Source organism: Aedes aegypti, chromosome 3, assembly GCF_002204515.2.
Source record: "Aedes aegypti strain LVP_AGWG chromosome 3, AaegL5.0 Primary Assembly, whole genome shotgun sequence".
Lineage (NCBI taxonomy): Eukaryota > Metazoa > Arthropoda > Insecta > Diptera > Culicidae > Aedes > Aedes aegypti.
In genome coordinates, this window is record NC_035109.1 from 51,473,345 (window position 1) to 51,489,213 (window position 15,869).

At 38.3% G+C, this 15,869-nt stretch overlaps 1 protein-coding gene across 1 annotated transcript in view; it reads left to right on the plus strand.

The window, feature by feature from the left end:
- The first annotated feature begins 4,147 nt into the window (after nucleotides 1–4,147).
- The window catches only part of LOC5574517 (protein phosphatase 1 regulatory subunit 3A), a 79,645-nt gene continuing 67,923 nt past the window's right edge, over nucleotides 4,148–15,869 (plus strand). The window contains exon 1 of the mRNA XM_001661440.2: nucleotides 4,148–5,331. The gene's annotated coding sequence lies outside the window, so the exon portion shown is untranslated. The remainder of the gene's footprint in view (nucleotides 5,332–15,869) is intronic.

Sequence of the window (15,869 nt, forward strand, 5' to 3'; positions counted from 1 at the left end):
ATCTGAGCGTTAGTATGTTATTACCAGTCAAAACCTAATCACTTTTCGTGACGCGAGCGATTTTCGTTTTTCGAAATTGTACCCCAGTATGTTGCCGTAAGACGTTAACCAACGTCAAAATGAAGAAATGGGAGAAACCTATTTTCAAACTGATGTTTTTTATATGTCGGGTGCTGTCAGTGACTTCATATGTATCTCAAATCAAAGTAAGCTAATTTATTGAAAACATGTTCAGCTTTCTAATATTTTTCTTATCATAGACTTCAAAATGCAGAAGGCTACTAACTTCGAATTTAAAAGCAGTTACGATTTCCTCCCAGGGGCGTTCCTTAGCCGAGTGGTTAGCGTCCGCGGCTACAAAGCACAGCCATGCTGAAGGTGTCTGTGTTCGATTCCCGGTCGGTCCAGGATCTTTTCGTGATGGAAATTTCCTTGACTTCCCTGGGCATAGAGTATAATCGTACCTGCCACACGATATACGAATGCGAAAATGGCAACTTTGGCAAAGAAAGCACTCAGTTAATAACTGTGGAAGTGCTCTTAGAACACTACGCTGAGTAGCCGGCTCTGTCCCAGTGGGGACGTTCCTACGCACTCAAATTGGAGTACAATCAACAGTATTTTTGTATACAATATGACGTATCGCAATTCCATATCTCGATTTTTAGTTATAGAACCATAGATATTGCTATGTGCGTTTGAAATGCAAATATCAAATGCGGGAACACCAAACGCGGTAAGATTTTTCAACAAGGAAGGCGAAGTCAACGATTGGTTTTCTTTGCTAGGCTGGCGGTGATATGGAGCATGGTTGCTAAGTAGCCTATGGTTACTTTGTGCTTAATAATCTCTTGAACCGTAGCACACTCAATATCTCAAACTCAATGATCTTTTCAATATTGAGTGATGGAAAGCTAATTTTATTTTAGGGTGTTTAGAATATGAGTCTACTCAGAAATAAAGCTTCACAGTATCCTGTAGAGCACTATTTTTTGTAATCAATTTAAGGACTTCTCTTATTCTTGATTTTAGAATGTGATCCAAAATGTTCTGGGGACTTAAATCTATCCATTTATGAATGTATGCAATGTCTGAAGATAGATGTATTATATATGTATTGTTTAATAACTTAAAATATGTGTAATGCAAAATGTCAGTTATGTACCTTGTACAAATCATTCTCGTTTTGGTTGAAATCAATCGTTTGGATTTTTTTCTGCTAATAGACTTGAAGGTCGGGGAAAGTCAGGGAATACCATTCTTAACATTCTGTCGACACCCTGAAAAAATAAATAAATGCAACATTTACGCCGTTGTCACGGTAAGGATGTGTGTAGACATGAACACTTATTTGGAAAAGAAGTATGGAACGAGCTCACCAATTGAAAATCCATCATCGACAGTGCAGCTACAAATAATTTTCAATTTCGTCACCAACACCCACCAAAAAACTCATTCTACAAGAACATCAACATTAACAATTTGTGTTAAGTACTTCAACTAAAACACCTAGAAAAAATATCTTCACACCTTATTCATTGACCTATGAATGACGCACCTAAAATTTCATATTTTGTTCTCCTCATAACATCACCATTACGCCAGTTAAGTTGCATTACGATTCTTACAAAACGGATTAAAATTAAAAAAAAAATGTGCGCAACTTAATATTATTTCTGGTATTCAAATGGACTCGTTTGATAAATGTACGAATCGTGCTGTAGGGGGAGATCCCCCAGTGCCGGACAGCACCCAATACCGGACAAAGTTGAAACATTGAGAAATCATGGTCCAATCAAGATGGTGTATTAGTAGAAAAGAAAGCTATTATGTAGACTAATGTTTGCGTAGAATAACACATCCTTGAAATATGCATGCCTTTTTATAAAAGTAGAAAAGTTTGAAAGTCTTTAAAAAATTGACGTATTCTTTTAATTTTGAGCCTATTTAATAATTATTTTGTATATGAAAAAATACTTTGGATCACGCAAGCATGATCGAACATAATCCTTATTTGATAGTATGAATGTATTTTGTACCACAATTGAACTAAATATGGACAAATTACAATTTTCGTTAAGCACCTCCTGTCCCTCAGTTTCGGACAGCTTGATTTGTTATATGATATCTTTGTAATTATTGCGTCAGTGTCTCAAAATACTTTGATTTTTCATGGGTCGATCATGGTATCAAACATGCAATAAAATTAAGAAGAATGAACATTCAGAACAACTTCGTAAAATGTGCAATTTTTCATCATATATGGAAGAGGTTTTTGATAGGCATCTTGCAAACTAAGAAAAACTCAAATTATTCTTTTTAATGTTGCAAATGCATTGAATTGGCAATTCTATACTACTCCTATAATAAAAACATTCAATGATGTTCAAATTAACAGATTTTGAGACATTTCCAGATTGTGTCCGGTATTGGGTGCCACCTTTCAAGAACGATCAATTTGATACTAAAATACATCATCAAAATACGATGTCGAAATTCATATTTATATTTTCAAATTTAGTTTTGTACACTATAAAAATGATAATATTTATCATAAATGGGTAACACGAGCCCATAAAATCAATAGTTTTCGAATTATGAGTTTAGTGGCTTAAGTGTCCGGTACTGGGGGATCTCCCCCTAATATAGTTTACGAGAGAAGTTGCAGAATGATGATTTTTACAACACGAGTCGTCAATTTATAGGATAATTACGACGAGTGCTGTAAAAGTCGAGCTCTGCCAAGATTTACGTACAACCTGGGAGGGAGGCAACGATACTACACACGAAATATAAGACAACGTTATTTTGAACTGCAAGATAACTCCAGCATGCCAACAACAATCAAGGCAGGCTTCGAGAAAATCGGTAGTTTCCTTTTGTTGTGCACCTTCGATCTTTCCTGACAAACATGAAAAAAGGGCCACAGTTTTCTATGCACTAAATATTCATTTTCATTGGAAAAAGTAGAACGATGCGTTTTTCAATGCTTTATGTTCAATCAAATTAAATGGTGCTCACGTGACATTACTTGCGTTATGTTCATGAATTGATTTTCATTCGATTTTTATCACTTTTGAAGAAATACGAAAATGTGTTTTAATCAGTTACGCGCTTTTTTCATGTTAGTCCAATGTTTGAGATCTGGGCTCACAGTGACAGTTCGTGACAGCGGAATCTCGGCTCACTATGACGTACAGAAAATTTGTATTGGTTTCTCCCTCCCAGCGTACAACATTTTTTTTGCAATTTTGTAAAAGACCACTTGAGGGTATCGGAAATTATAACGGAATGCATTTACCATTATTTTACAATTTCTGAAAAATTGTTGTGTTATGATTCATTACGCAACTCCAAACAGTTGCGTAATGAGAAAGCATTGCTTAATGAATCATTACAGCACTGGTTTCAGTTGCATAATGACTGTTCCCGCACTACATACATCAGTGCAGGAAAGTTGGCTGTTTCGTGACAGATTGGCGTGATGAAAAACAGCCTATTACGATGAGAAATTGCAAAATCATAATACAGAATCAAATGTTTGTACTTTTGTTAATCAACTATATGAACATGAGTGTAAGTAATCCAGAAAATTCATATTAAACGCAATCATATGGAGTAATTTTCACATGACTAATGATTTGGAAATTACTCATTACTGATAGTGAGTTATTGATCATCAAACTTTCCAATCTCTTTCTATTCACAGGTGCAATCACCATCCCAAAGCGTGTCAAGGGAGCCTATCTGCTTATTTGTTTATCAAGGTGTCGCAAGGATGTTCCGGTTAGACAGCTACCTGCCTATGGCTGCATCCTATTTTCGTGAGCACACAATCAAAATGGGAGAGTGACCACTTTCTCCTAGAAGCCAATCGACCAGAAGGAAAAATAATATAATCTCCGCTTGAGGACTTGCGGGCATGGGCTGCGACTGCGGTCAGACAGGTCACATTTGCCTCAACCAACGTGTGAGCGAATGGGAGCAGAAGAGCATAACTATTGCCGTAGGAGCAGAGAACAACCTTATCGCGCGCCTACTGCGATGGTGATACGCTCTCCTGTTTTTAATTCCTCTGCATTTCTACTCGGGTTACGACAGGGCGGGTACACATAGATGGGAAATTGAGAGCTATACTACACTAGCGGCATTTGTATGCATCGACCGGCGACGGTTCGACCGAGTGGCGTTTGAATTTATTACTGGCTGTCGAGGAGCTGGTCGCATTCAGTCTTCGATAAACAGTCGAAGCGTATGGACGTACTCATACTCAACCTGTCCAACTGAAAGCAAAGAAGGTTCCTCTACTGCTTAAGCCTAGTATCACAATCATCACAAATTAGGGTACCTTAAGCGTTTTTATTCGTAAGCAGAGGCAGCGTGGATAGTATCTGAGGAGTATAGTCAATTGTCTTCAAATTGGGTCCAATCAGCGCGCGGAGGAAGAATATCAGTTTCACGGCAACTCCGCGGACCATTGTCGCAGCATCCCATCAGTTCGTTCGTTCGTCGGTTGATTCGTTTATCGGCAATCATCGCACAATATCAGACGTGTTATCAACAAGTGAGAGAGAGTGTGGAAAAGAGAATATCTCACGATAAGGGACACAATCCAGCAAAGTGTACAAGAAGAATAATGCTAATTGGTTAGCTTCGGCGAGAAGGGAAGAGATTCGGAGAGTGAAGTGAAATTACGTCTTTTGTTGAAAAGAATACCTTCAGAAGCCCAAATTGTGATGGCAGTCGTCGTGCACAAATGTCGTTTTTAAAGTGTAGTGATTAAGCTGTGAAAATCAATTTTAAGAGTCTGTAACTTTGTCTAAGGATTGCATGTAAACGTGGAAGATCAAGTAGCCTAGTGCTGTAATTTGGTGAAAGCCTAAGTGGTGTACTGTTTCTGATGTCTAGAAAAAATCCAAGCAAACGGGAAACATTCTACACAACCCGCAAGCCGAGTTAGCTGGCGGTCTTTTGTGCAAAGAATCGCTCCGAATTTGATTACTAGTGTGGAAAGCCGGTGTTTGAACTTTCTAAAAATACTCGGTTCAAGTCGAATAGCGGGAAAAGCAAAAAATCTGCACGCGTCTATCCTAGGAGAAGTGGACGCCGCAACTTGAAATTGGTAGTCTGGTTGATACTGCAAGGGTCAGGCAGCAAAAATAATTGATCCACAACTAACGTCATTCGCTAGGCGAAAATTAACGATCGTGCTACCAATCCGTGGACAACTTCTACGGTTCCGCTCGACCCGTTCGGCATTTTTCTGCATCATTCAAAACCAAAGTAGGCGTTGCTCTGTGGTGCCTGAAAGGAATTCCAGTAGGATTTGAGGTAAGTTTCTTCAACTCTCTTTCTGCGCCTGCTAGGCTCGTTAAACATACATGCTCATAAATGACACGACATGCATTTGTTCATCAAAGCAAACATATCGTTGGTGGGCAAGCATCACTGCTAAGGCCTGTTTGCAAACATTCGAGCGGGTAGATGCCTACTAGATTGCTGTCCACGTCAGCACCGAGCAGTTACCCGTATACAAACGAAACGCAGCAGCACTAATGCGACCAGTTCAAATATTGGGGGTGTAAACGAAATGAAAGTTGTCGTCAAACAATCTCCATCGAACTGCATTGACCGACCGGTTGGTTCGTTCGGAGCTGCTTCATGTCTGCATGACTGCTTGTCGTTCGGCATCGTGAAAAATACCATTACATGCGTGCATTGTAGCCATGGCGGTGTACGGACTAAAATGCCTACAGAGACCCCCGAATAGTAGGCCTCGGTTGGCCGCACCGTTAAGTGCTTGCTGTCCTTACATCGAAAATCTAGGCTGACACTGGATGGGCCCATCCATAGAAAGCTTTCCGGTGTCTCTTTAGACATTTTCGTGCCAACTCTTTTGACTTCTTTCGCATCCGTTGCATCACCGTCGTTGCACACCTTCGCTTGTTATGGTGTTTGAGGTAGCATACAAAAAAAAATCAGTGGAAAATTTCCACCTGATGAGCAATGTCATTTATCAATTCCTTAACTGGAAATTGTCACAATTGATTTTTTTTCACAATTTTATGACATTTTAAGTCAATTAAGATGTAATTTCTATGATAGTTTTCATGAAATATAAACAAAATGTATTTGAAAACCTTTACGCTGAACGTTTCTTTTAGTGTATGTCGGCCTCAAATATTCGGAATTTGCCTAGGAATGCATACAACGAAAAATGCATACCTTTGGGAATGAATGTGATTAATGCCCGTTCTCTGGTCTTACATTTTGATCTCCAGTTTCGATCTTGCGTTTGGTTTTCCGTTCATTGAAAGATAAACGGCAGAGACGAAGAGAGCATAAACTGGAATGCTCTTTTCAATCGCCTACTTTGATAGTTTGTCCGTCCGGCTTGGGCAGTAATAAAAAAAAACGCCCTTTATTGGACGTGAAATTGATGTCGAAAAAAAGGCGTTCAAAGTTGACTAATTGATTCGTGTTTGTTTTGTGGCAGGCACCTTACTCGACTTTTATCGTTTCACCGGAGAGTGCTAATCAACTAGCGTTTGGTTGTCTCACAAAACGATGTGATTTCGTTCGATTAGGTTTCTAAAGCACACGTGACTTGTGAAACCTGTAGGAAAGTTTCCCTCCATATTATTGTTATAAAGCAAGCATATAACGAAATAACATTTTGCATTATGCAATGCTTGTATGTGCAACTATCCCATATAAGATGTCAGCCTTATACATACATAAAAGGCCAAAAATTCGGTCGAATCTACGCAAATGTCTTCAAAAACTGCATCCAAACAAGATTTTAGGATTCATAATGGTATTGTAACTGACTGAAGCCAGAAATTCGTCTATAAAACCAACATGTATTGCTAGATTCAGAAATTGCTTGTAGAGGAATTCCCTGTAACATCCTAATCAAATTCTTATCAAGACTAAAATTTGAATCGTCCTAAATTTAAGTATTCTGCAGTTTTCTAATTACCGCGAACTGACATTCTATTGATGTGAGAATCTGTGAAAAGAATGCCAGATTTCGATATCCTCGAACTTCTTCAAAAATGCTTTCCAAGCTATAATTTTATGATTTATAATAGTCTTATAACTGACTTAGAACCAGAAATTGGTCTATAAAACCGCAATAAAACCAATATTTATTAGTTGGAAAACGTTTTTAGCAGAACCTGAATTTGAATCGTCATATACCTTAGTATTCTGTAGTCTTCTGATTACTGTGGACATATATTCTATCGTCATGAAAATCTCCGAAAAGAGTGGAAGACCTTAATCTCCTCTTTAAAAACGCTTTTCAAGCTACATTTAATTTTTTTATAATGGTCTCGTAACTGACTTAAAACCAAAGAATTGCCTATAAAATTGCAATAAAACCAACATTTATTGGTTAGAAAACGTTCATAGCAAGACCTGAATTTTAATCGTCATGTACCTTAGTATTCTGTTGTCTTCTGATTACTGCGAACAGACATTCTATCGTCATGAGAAGCTCTGGAAACAATGTCAGACTCCAATATCCTGGAACTTCTTCAAAAACGCTTTCCAAGCTACATTTTAGGAATTATAAAGGTCTTGTAATTGACTTAAAACCAATCAATTGGACTACAAAACAGCAATAAAACTAACATTTATTTGTTGGGAAAAGTTCTTGGCAAGACCTGAACTTGAATCGTTAGTATTTTATAGTCTTATGATTCTATCGCTTTGAAAATCTCTGAAAACATCCTTGAAAAACTTGTATATGAAACCGCAATAAAACTAACATTCATTGTTTGGCAAACGTTCTTAGCAAGACCTGAATTTGAATCGTCCTAAATCTTAGTATTTTGTAGTCTTCTGTAGTCTATCGTTATGAGAATCTCTGAAAAGAATGGTAAATTCCAATATCCTCGAACTCCTTCAAAAACGCTTGGCAAGCTACATTTTATAATTGATAATGGTCTTGTAACTGACTTAAAACCAGAAAGTAGTTCATAAATTTGTTGCTGGTTTTGGAAAACCTATTTACAGATCACTTGATCTAAATAGTAGGCCTGGTTAATCGTATACTAGCAGTTTGCAGAGTTTGGGATACAATTTATGATCAAGAGGTTATGATTGTGTGATGAGAAACCATCGATATATTGTCCTGGTCATTTAGGCCCCTGCACATCAAATAGAAATCCCTGAAATACCTGTTGGATGATCAGAGTGGCTACGAAAATTGGAAAACAAATATCGAAGTTGGACCAAAGACAACATTGAGTCGTAGTGATCGGGTTTCTATTGCTACATTTAGTCACTTTGTACCGCTTTGTGTAAACTATCAGATCGCAGTTAATTTTTCAGAAGGTTATGATCCATTCTTGAGAGTTGAGAGTGAAGGTCTTAATTTAATCTTTGCCCACAGACGTCACCAAAATGCTAAGGAAACACCCTCAGAAACTTACCAAGTACCATTTCAGGTTTTTGTCATTCCTTGACAAAAATCTAGGTAGTGTAGAACTAGCCCTCGTGTGTTAAAATACACTCAAATAAAGATATAAAAAAAAAAAAAAAAACAAAAATCTAGGCGATTCTCAATACACTTTATCAAAAAAGCTTCCCAAGAAACCTTTCAGGGTTTACACTGGTCTAGTAACTGATTTAAAACCAGAAAATGCTTAATAAAACCGCCTTGAAACCAAAACTGGTGCCAGGGTTGGGAAACCTTTATCGAGATTTTTGAACAAATTCCTTATCGAATTCTCAAAAAGAACTGAATCTGAATAACCCTGTATTTTAGTTTTTCTGATTACTGCGAACGATATAGAATGTCGAAGTTATGATAATCTCTGAAAACAATTCATGAAAGATTTCAACATTCTTGACGAAAATCTGATCGATCCTTGGTAAACTGCTTCAATTACGCTTTCTAAACAACATTTTATTATTTAAATTTGCTTTGTAACCGTCAGAAAATGGTCTGTAAAACTGCTTCAAAACCAAAACTGTTTCCAGAGTTGGAAAACCTTTATCGAGGTTTTAGGCCTGAGTCTGAATCTTTCTATCTCTTAGAATTTGGTAGTCTCTAACCACTGAAAACTGACATACTATCGTTCACCGAAAATCTCTTCAATGAATTCGTGGCTGATTGCAAACCCAGTAAACACAAACTCGTATACGATAGCGCATAAGAGTACAAATGTGGAGGCGATATACGTGCATGCGCCATAAGGCTGCATGCAAGATGTACGTATATCGCCTCCACATTTGTACTCTTATATCCCATCATATACGATCGTGTGTTTACTGGGAAATCCTTGACAAAAAAGTTGTGACACTTCAAATACGCTTTCCTAGCTATACTTCCGGATTTGAAATGGTCTTTTCTAATAAGCTGACGTATAATCATAGAATAGCCTATAAAACTGCAATTAAACCAAAATGGTTGCTATGCTTGGCAACTTTTTTCGATATCTTCGGTAAATTCTCTGCGAAATCTTTATCTTAGCAATCAATTCTTAGAAACATTTGAATTTAAAGCGTGAATTGTGCACTTAGGCAAAATAATCTAATAATTTCTTTAGAATCAGTGTTGATTTGGCGCCAGAATGATTATTATTGAAATTTGTTAGTTTTACTTATGATTTTGGTAAAAAAAAATTACTATTGTCATTCAAATGGTTAAACGTCCATTATTTGGATAATTCATAAGTCATGATTTATGGAAAACCAAAGTATGTTTGCCTCAGTGTACAAATACGGAGGGTGAATCAAAAGACGAATTTGAGACATGATAGTCGGGCTTAAACTGAGAACGATTACTGTTACTAATATTATTTTCTCAGAACCCATGTATGGCAGATTGCAGTTTGCTTTTCACAACTTCAAAGATTTCGTTTTATTAGCTCATGAGCTCAATTCTTGACAAATGAAGGCCTTACTTTAGCCTTTGGCCGCAGACGCTAACCAAATGCGAAGAAAATCCCCTCAGGCGCTTTCAAATTTTGTCATTTGAAGGCATTATTGGATGATTATCTTGAAGGCTAATAAAAATGTAATAATCAAAAATAGTTGAAGAACGTTTTTTTGGTATGCTAGGTGGTCCAAACTGGTTTGAAGTTCATTATTATGATATGTATTCAACCAGGTTCAACAAAACTTCGGAGAAATAAACAGACATCGAAGGATTGTCTGAGATGTTCTAGGTCATACAAATTGTTTCAGAATACATAACTTAAAGTAGCTTTTTTGATATAAAATATTGCGATAGGTGTACAATCAAGTAAGTTCCGCTTTCGATAAGTTCAGCAGACGATTTTGAGGTAACCTTGAACCATACTTTTGATGTTCTATATTCTACTCAAGCTGTAGTGGAGTTCAGAACATTAGATCCCCAGTTGTAACAGTAGTATTTTTCTCTTGTATGGGCTTTTATCAAACTGTCCTGAACTTCAGAACACTGGACCAACAGGCTACTGCTAGCTATTCCAAAAGTTTGCTGGGAACCTATGCAGGACCTATTCATAGGACGCTCTAGAAACTCTTAAGAGTTGGCTAGGTACCGCCAAAACTTACAAACGGCAATAACCAATCATACATTCTCAGGATCCCACCGGAAACCTCTAATGTCCGCTAAGGATCTCCAGGTCCCGCATGATATCCTAAAGTATCCGCTGAAATATCTCAAAAATCCACTAGGAAGACATATGATTCCGTTAGAATTCTTCTAAATCCAGTTTGCAATACTCAGCTTAATATTCGTAGGATTTTGATTATTTTATGCGGTTCGTATCGTTGATTGATATAGCACGCAGTATATACTAGCCTGAGTACGACTGCTATAGAATGTTGGATCGCCTTAAAAAACAAATCGAACGTTATACAGAATCTCAACTAAAGAGGGAACGAAGTTTTGAACATATAGTATGGCCCATAAAAATTTCGAAAATTGTTTGAACGTGAATTTAGCATCCACAAGCGTTATTTTCATTGTTTTTGCTAGTGAATGTAAATTCTGATTATTGTAGTATATTCTGACATAACTTCGCTACCAGGACAATTGTTTTACAAATTTTCAAAAACAGTTTTTTTTTTTGCTCAAATTCGAAGCAACGTTCATGAAAATGTATCATTGCATTACACTTGCTATCTGTAGTGCATGATAGATTTTCATGAGGATTTCTCTAAATTTGAACGAAAAAACTGGTTTATTTTTGATGATTGAAGGATGGATTCTTGAGACTTAATTGAGCCTTTAATATGTATTATTAATGTTTTCCGCCACGGAAGCAGTCAATTTTACAAGGCTTTTGCCGAAAAGTATTGACTTCTATTCAGTGTGTAGTTTTATACATTCAAATGTTCTTTTGAGCTCTTAGGACTGAAACGGTTGAATCCTAAATCTTTATAATCCTGTAGTAAACCTGAATTTTTACTAAGGTTCTTATCGATATTACAACGGATATGTCATGTTGTTGTTGTTGTTGTTCGGAAGGGATTTTATCCAGAAGGTCATTCGTCCCTCACGGATATTTCATCACTCTGACAATAGCGAGGTTTCGACAGAACCTCGAAGGTTTTGACCGGAATTGAACCTAAATATCTTCCGAAAGTACATATTTTTCGAAAAAAAAATCATATAGAATAGAATCAACTAGGGAACTGTATGGAAATCAGAAACTTCGTTATCACTTCTCTATTGTTGTGGTAAGAATTCTTACAATTTAGAGAGAGTAATTCAAAAATTAAGATAAACATGTCAAACTGGAAGACTGCCTGCTCAAAACTATAAATTGCGGAATTTTTGAATTCTAGCTCAAAATCAACAAAATATTTCAAAAAATCCAGCTATGGAAAAGTAAAATTAAAAAGTAAATTTTTTTTTAACCACCAAAGTAAGATAGGATACCAAAATAGGTAATTAGCGTCAAATTTTACTTCAGCAATCTACTTCGAATGTCGATACCAGCCTCAACGTACCCGATCCAGGTCGTTGTGGTAGGATGGCCATCTTTAATGGATGCATAGATCGTTATCGAAACAAGATCTTCGATGGCGATTGATTGCACGCAATTTTCAAACGTCGACGTCGTCGGACCGCCAAAGAGTCGGGGAGGTCCTACGCAAAACAAGCATTTCCAATCGCATCGAAGTTAATAAGAAAACAAACCAGTAGGCGGTTTTGCTGGGCGGTTGCTATATGCAACCCCGCCATGACCAACTGCACACTGAAGTCTACGCCTACTGTATTATTGCGACCCACATGCGTTGAACGATTGTTGCACTGGAAACGCGGAAATTATGCTTGAAGTGGAATACATATTATGTTTCGAACAAGTCGAAGAGCTCGCATGGCTTATACAGGTTGGCGGACCGGAATTTCACGAGTCGGATAGGTCCCGAAGGAATAGTCAATGACTCATTGGCGGCTCCGAAGGCGTTGATTTATCCCGAATTGTAATTTTCCCGAGCGAAAGTCACATTGATTAGATTAATCTTATGATTATCATATTTGATTATGAAACATTTACTTATAAATATGTTAAAGGTAAGTCCTCGATTTACGCACGCAACGGCGCAACGGTTGCTCTTATTGCGGCAATAATCCAATCAACGGGTAATGTCGAGCAATCCCACGCTCGGTGAATCAGTTTCGCCTTTTCCGAATCCCGACGACAAGGTTCGTCGTCGTTATAGGGGGGTCCGTAGCCTTGAGGTTACGCTTTCGCTTCATAAGCGGAAGGTCATGGATTCAAATCCCAGCCCCTCCAAAAAATAAACCGTCCAGCCACCAGAAGACGCCGCACGGAGGACCGTGCATAGGGGAGCACATCCATCCTCCGTCAGTATCAGATGGTGACTGAGACAAATTGACCCTTTTCGCAGGCAGCTAGCCTCAAACGACTCAGGAACACGGCAAAAACGAACCACCGCAAAAGAGCAATGGACTATGGCTTAAGGAAATCGATTGGACCAACAGCAGAGCACTCTCCTACCTGCTCGGTGTGAGAGCAAAAGAGCAGAAGAGAGTGAAAGCAGATGTAAATATAGATTAGTTAAAAATAGAACTGTATCGGTAAGGAAGATACAGATAAAACTGATTCCGGCACAGTAGTGGCCACGAGCACGGAGTGCCTTAATAAAAAAAAAAAAAAAAAAAAAAAAAAAGTTTTAAGGTTCGTCGTCAACATCTTGTTGTTTTCGATTTTGTTTCGAAGAAACTGGTGAATTGTGAAGGTAATGCCACGGATAAACAGACGTAACAGTGGCGAAATTTCCATCGATCACTCGTCAAATGATCATTTTAAATTTTCTATGTTTTATACCTCACAACCAGAGGCGCGCGAATCGTTTTCATTAGTGTTCGATGTTTCACACTAGCGCCTTCTGCAGGTCATTTTTGAACTTAATCGTATTTCGCTAAACATGATCACCGTGTAATGAACGAAGTAGGCGGTGGTTAAAAAAAAAACTAAATGTTACGTCCAGTTGTCTGTGGTAATTCTTTATATGGAAAATGCCATTGTAAATGACAATAAGGCAATGGACAGTTCGTTTGGTAAATTAATTAACTGCCCAAAGAGTCTCCAAAAACTTCAGAAAACAATCATGTTTGAAAATCCAATTATCGTCTCCTCAGCAATGACATTATCCCGATTAAAAATATTGCACCCGATCGAGGTGAAATTGGGCGATAACAAATGATAACTAATGTTAATTTCGAATAATCAAGCTAAGAGATGAGAAGAAAACCCGTTCTATCATAGACATAATACCAAGACGTATTGGAGTTCTTCTCAAAGAATTCAGAATCTCATTTTTTTTTTTCGAAAATCTCGCCTACTTGGATGCAACACTTTCTGCTCGGGCACCCCGCCGGTTCTGCACGCGTGATTGCAATTAAAGGGACGATAGCAGCAGCAGCGACCGAAAAATGCGAGTAAATATTTAGCTATATTTAGCGAAACCTGTTCTCTCGAGTTGGGCAGACTGTTATAGCTTTTGCTTCGTCGTATCGGTCAGCAACAGCAGAAAATGGAATGAAAAGCGAAACAAAACCAAAATAAATAAAGTCTCCGCGATATCGCGCGTGAGGATCTCCGCTTTAGGAGATCATGATCGCATCGGAAGATTTCGATGTTTCGAAAAATGCCCATTGCTGAGGATTGTTTGCTGTGCAGTGTTTAAAATTCAGCATTACGTCAGTTCAAACATTGACGTTTAAGGGTGTTTGACTTTTTCAACACTAGGTATTTGACAGATATAGATGTGGTATTGAACTTTCGAGATGAATCGGAGTTCAAATATGTGTTCATAATATTTGCGTCCAACTGCGCGCATACTTGTCAAACAGTAAACTGAACTTTCATTATGAACCCAACATTAACTCCATTTTAATTAAATTTTTTATCATTCAATTCAAAATTTAGTAAATGTTGTGTCCATAATGACAGCTCAGTTCACTGTTTGAGCGACAATATTTAGGCCCTGAAATTGGCCTAAAATTTCAAGAAATCACGGTGAAACAGCGTTAAGCGTCCCGCAGCAAAAATGCTGGCGCCAATAAGCTTTCCCAAGGGTTGTTCGCCTCGGCGAAAAACAAGTCAATTTCCGACCAATAAATTATTATCACTGCTGCAACCCGCAGCATACTGCGATAAAATGCCAATACCTACATGCTTTCAGGTTCGAGTTCGACTCGAGTAGGTACCCGGGCGAAAGGCGTTCCACACGCCACGCCATCGCAGCAACCGGTTCCGAAATTTTGCGCTAATTGTGTATTGCTGTTCACGCGCAAATCACATGTCCACCGCGCGTCCAAGATTGCGGTTTTGTGTATGCAGACAGACGCCTTCAACAGCGAACCGGCCGAGGCGACAGGTCGGCTACTAGAGCTTCGCGTGGACGAAGAAGCTTCTTCTTGGTGGCCATTTTCCGCTGCAGCTCGTCAGGTTTTTGCCTAGCGGAGTTGTTGCGTCTGTTGGATTGATGGTAGAACACCATAGACGAAGCAGTGCTGCGCTGTTGTCAAGCAACCGCAACGCCAGTGCTGATGAGATTCCGAAATTAGGATGTTGTTTTCGTGTGCGGTGGTCCGATCGTTTGCACAAAATATGAATACTAGATAAAAGAGAAAACCGATTCAATGGAATCTTCCGTCGTCGCCTTCAAGCGACCTGCAATGGGTTATTGTTTATGAAAATTGCCGGCGCATGTTCGGAATAAAACTCGCTGAATGTCGTCTGCGGACATCCTTGATATTTCCGCAAATGCATCGCCGCCGAAGGGGTGGATGACCTTGCCTTGCAAACTTGATTCAGTTGTTTGTTGTTGTTTTTAATCAGTTGTCAATTCACTATGACATAATAACAAAGACTAAATTAAGACTGAGTAGTCGAGCTTAAAATGGGTATTACTTTCAGTACCAAATTCGATCACTAAGTGTTCGAGTTTGACAGATTGCAGTTTGCTTTTCTAGATTTTGTTCTATTTCTACAAGAATTAAATAATTTTGAAGAATTTTACGGGACTTGGAGGTCTTTATTTGGTCTTTGATGTTATAAAATGAGAAGAGGATTGTAAAATACACTATTCGCTCTATTATCCGTTCTCTATTGCTTGTTAAGGTTCTGAAGTTTAGAAAAGTATAAAGAGCACTCAATAACGACCGCCTTCTTAGATGCTTTCCGAGACGCCTCAGGTGTTCGGACGTTTCATTTCAAATCCTATTCACCAGTCTACGGGTTTTGACTGTCCGCTCAAACTGTTCCACTTCGCGGCCAAGGCTTGCTCAGTTTATTGTGCTGTAGTGATATTTATAAATGACCATGTCGCCCCCGACGGACGTCATCTAGAATGCGGTGCATTACACACGCAGTCTGAAAGTGAACCAT